Source organism: Pelobates fuscus, chromosome 10, assembly GCF_036172605.1.
Source record: "Pelobates fuscus isolate aPelFus1 chromosome 10, aPelFus1.pri, whole genome shotgun sequence".
NCBI classification, from domain to species: Eukaryota; Metazoa; Chordata; class Amphibia; order Anura; family Pelobatidae; genus Pelobates; species Pelobates fuscus.
The window spans coordinates 106895224-106899871 of NC_086326.1; the positions used below are offsets into that span (position 1 = coordinate 106895224).

Sequence of the window (4648 nt, forward strand, 5' to 3'; positions counted from 1 at the left end):
CATCTAAGACAAATAGAAATGACAGAACCGGGATAGCGAAATCTCACTCCTGCTTTTGAACTACTTAATTTAATTTAATTTTATTTTAATGTGGTTAATTATGTTATGAAATGTTACACTGTATGTGAAAAGAGAAAAAAGTAAAAAGCTGACAGATACTGCAGCAATAGACACCTTAACCGGCCTCTGCGCAGGTCACAGGATACGAAACTCAAAAAGGTACCAATAACACTGTATTGCGTGCATACATACCTACCGTTGAATCACAAAACAGGCTTCTGCGCAAGCCACCCATGTTCTTTTGAAACCGGTCAGCACGAAAAATAAAGAATATATAATAAAAAAAAAAGAATACACACTTATAATCCTAAAGCAGAATAACCTGAGGTAGGTAAACTATCTAAGTCGAAATCTGAATGAATTTTTCTATGTAAGGCTCCATAGCTCAGGGGTTAGAGCACTGGTCTTGTAAACCAGGGGTCGCGAGTTCAAATCTCGCTGGGGCCTGCCTCTAGTTTTTTTGTTTTAGAAATAGAAAAACAAACCTACTTTACAGTATATTTTGTATTAGCACAATCTTAAATCATGTATTGTATAATATAGGCTATGAACCATAAATAAATAATATTTATATGTTTGTAAACTGTAGAGATAATTACTTGGCTGTCTAAGAGATAATGGAGTACATTCGCGATTGACCTGATTTAGTAACATTCACACAATAACGTGCTTATATATGAAATATACACCAATACTACATGTGAAGGACCCCACTATGATCAATGTCCCATTCGTTCATGAAGCGCTAGTGGTGTAGGGGTATCATGCAAGATTCCCATTCTTGCGACCCGGGTTCGAGTCCCGGCTGGCGCACTCTACTTTTTTTATTTTTAGTGTTTATTTTATTTCTAAAGTAGACATATTTTGAAATACTCTTTTATTTTTTTTCCCCTTCAGAAACATTTGCCTTTGTTGTTTTGGGAGGTGAAAATGTGAGCCATCCTTGTTTTGTTACACAGTAGCTGGATACAATCAGAATGCTGTCTATATTCTATATGGGTCTTACTTCTAATTCACAGATACACAGTGTTAACATGTTAACAGTTAGCGAAGGCGTGACTCTTATTATTGCAGAACTCTACAAACATTCAGATTGCAATGATTTTAGGATATATGGACAGCTTTCACAAAGATTTAAGAAAAATGACTTCAGTTGCTGAAGGATGTGCAGTACATTGTGTCCTATAGCCTACTAAAATCTGAACATGTGACCAGAACTCGGAAACAACCTTGGTCAGCATTACCCGTGCCTTACACCGAAACCATCACTAGGTGGCGTGACATATACGATAGAGCACTAACTACACGGTATGCTTTGCAGTTTCCTATCTGGCGCTAGTGGTGTAGGGGTATCATGCAAGATTCCCATTCTTGCGACCCGGGTTCGAGTCCCGGCTGGCGCACGTAGCTTTTTAATTTATTTAATTTATTTTTTTTATTCTTTATTTCTGCGTTGATAATAGCATAACATACTAAATAATAATGGCATGTGAATCGCACAGGAATGTACATGACATAAAACTTGACAATAAGATCACATAGCTTTAACCAACTCAATTTAGGATTTTGTGGCTAATGTATAATGGCATAATAATATTAATAATAACCATGATAAAGGTCCCCTCTTTCGCAAATGGTGGTTAAAGGGATCTGTCTGGGGATGTGCAGGTGTAGGGCTTTATGTGCCTTTTAGCTTATCATCACAGCGCCATTAAACATGGGCTCATTTAAGTCACCTATGGGGGAAGTAATGCGCTTAGAAGTCTTCAATATTTTAGGATTGCAGCTAGAGGAACAGTTGCCTAGTCAGACGGCCGAGATTATGAGCCGAGCGTGCATTGTAACGCATATATAAAATACATTGTATATTTTTATTATTGTGTCATCATTGAAAATTCATTGTTTAAAAAATTTGAAGCGAAACAGTACACTTTCGCATGTTCAAGAAAAAGGGTAAAAGGAAAAACTTAAGAAGGGGATAAACCAGTAGCTGATTGTGCTGTGCTAGCGTTGTGCCCTCCACAAATGGACATGTGCAATTTGTTTTGTCCCGAATGTGAATTCGGACGAATTTCAGGCATTTCGGACATTCAGATACTTCCGAATGTCCAAATTGCCAAAGTCACGAATTTGAGAAGTGCCGAACCAAACCGCCGAAGTCCCGGATTGACGAAGTGCCAAATTCTTTTCTTACCCGAATTTCCGAACCGAACCGAAAATGTTTTGGATCATGCACATCCCTACAAATAAATGCCACTATTCCACAGTCCCTATCTCTCCAAGCCTCCCTTCCCACGGGCCTCCCGATCTCCTCTGCATGCGGCGCCGACTACGCCTTTTTTAGTGCATATGGTTAAAGTGTGAATTCTCTGGAATTAAAAATACATTTCAGGGGGGCGGGGCCGCACCGCCGAGCCGAACGGTCGCACACCAGAACAGCTCCTGCAGGTTCTACTGGTTTTGGCCCTGAAAAACGCACAAGACCGGCACTTACTTGACGACTGGCAGCTGTGACCGAGCTGAAGACACCCTGGTCCCGAGGAGAGGCTTGCTGCACAGTTTTAGTCCCTCGGAGGGGTGCTCACCGTCATCCAAGATGGAGAGCGCCTGGGCGGTGAGCGGGACGGACGGCCGCTGCCCTGCTATCCTGCCTACCAGCTGTCGACCAGAGGCACGAAGTTGGGCGGGTGTGGCCCCGTTTCCCCCCCCTCTGGACCGGTGGGGGTGATCCCGGTCCTCACCCCGTGGCCCCCTGTGAATGCAATACCACCAGCACTCCATTCCGCAGAAGGGTTAAACTAGAGCACGGAGGCCGCACACAAGATGGCGGAGACCACGTGCCGAGCCACTTATACTAGAGGGAAGCTCCCCCACTCACTTGACTCCGCACCAACGATATACCAGCGCGAACTAAACATGAACTGGCAGCTACCTGCTACGACCACACTAAAAGCACAAAGCCCGGTCCCAGGACGAGCCAAAACTGGCAGAGCAGCCAAAGACACAGCATGCCAACTTAAGAGCAGGGATCTGCTAACAGACAACACTGCACTAACATGCTTCAACCTACAACCCTCAGCAAGGAACACTGTACCAACATGCTGGCCTCATCTGCCGTACTTCCCAAACCCAAACGTAAGGGGCAAAAAAAGAAACCGGAGCGGACTGCCTGCGTCGGCGGAGATAAAACATCGGATTACCCCATCTACTAAGCTCCGCATCCTGCATGCGACGGAAAAGACACAAGTCCACAACAGGGGGTCTACCACTTCGACACTTACCTGGCAAGAAATCACTACGGAGAATTTCAAGCTGTCATCCCTCCTTGATCCCTCACTGAGAAGGGTCACACGGTACACGGACACTGACTGTCATCTTGCGGGCATGGGGGGTGGCGGGGGGGGGTAAAAAAGCTTATTATTCAGCTACCTAATAACCAAACTAAGTAACATGATGGTCCCCTCGGGAACAAGCATCTACCTTAACACCCTTAGACAAGCGTCTGCTACACTCTTATATAACATAACCTATAGATAAGCCTGATTGCTCTTTCATATACACGTTAAGATTAGCATCATACTGTTGTCTACTCTTATATAATATAAAAAATGTGCACAGTTTATGAAAACTCTGGCATTTGCTGTTGTGGCATTGCTAGTATAGAATGTACCTTGTCTAATAAATGCACAACAAAATAAAGAATTTAAAAAAAAAAAAAAAAAATACATTTCAAATTTTAGGCCACAACAGCCAAACTGAAAAAAAATTGTCCAATTAAATTGTTTCCAGTATCAGCCATATTAACAATATATTTGAAACTCACTTTAAGGATAATCCACTAGTTTTCGAATTTTATGAAAATATATCTGAATAACTGAGTTTATGCAAAATAAGACATATGCAGAAATGTTCCAACTCCGCTAAAGACACAACGTGACTGTTTTTACTTATATTTTCCCACTTGTATTTAATTTGCTACACAATTTAGAGCTTAGTGAATAAACCCCTTGGATTCCCAACCATTCACACATTGGTGGTGGATAACCCTGCATAATGTGCTCGAAGGAAGATTTATTTACAGAACAAGCATGCAGATAAATGTATCCAGATCCCACTGTGCGCAAAAACAAAACCACCATTTGTTTTGGAACATTAAATAACAATTGTTGGAATGAGTACATTTTGGTATTTCACTTTTATACTGCGTTAAACTAGGAAAAAACTACAAAAAGTGTTTTGATTTGAAACCTTTGTGGCAGATAATGCCACCACTACTAAATAAAATAGCTGGCTAACGCATGTCAAGAAGTGTTAGCAACGTTGCAAAGCAACAATATTGTCTAGATATTTTTAGTCAGTAAGCATCATTCTAATTGCACTATTTATCAAAAATATTTTGCTTCATATTGTTGCATAGAAAAACAAACTCTTTGCAAGCCTAGAATATTTGCTATATTTTATATATAATTTTTTTTTTTATTAAAAAAAAAAAGTTCAAATAATGTACGCAAACATTCTGAAATGTGGCAAAGCGGCACTCATCCGAAAGGTACAGTCAATAAAGTTATTTAAAAAAAAAAAAAAAAAG

General features: G+C 40.9%; 3 non-coding genes across 3 annotated transcripts; all 3 read left to right on the forward strand.

Moving 5' to 3' along the window:
* The first annotated feature begins 434 nt into the window (after positions 1-434).
* Positions 435-507, forward strand: TRNAT-UGU (transfer RNA threonine (anticodon UGU)). Its single transcript has one exon. It is a non-coding gene; the product is annotated as a tRNA-Thr (tRNA).
* A 295-nt stretch (positions 508-802) lies between these two features.
* Positions 803-873, forward strand: TRNAG-CCC (transfer RNA glycine (anticodon CCC)). The gene has a single exon. It is a non-coding gene; the product is annotated as a tRNA-Gly (tRNA).
* A 519-nt stretch (positions 874-1392) lies between these two features.
* TRNAG-CCC (transfer RNA glycine (anticodon CCC)) lies at positions 1393-1463 on the forward strand. The gene has a single exon. It is a non-coding gene; the product is annotated as a tRNA-Gly (tRNA).
* The last annotated feature ends 3185 nt before the right edge of the window (positions 1464-4648 follow it).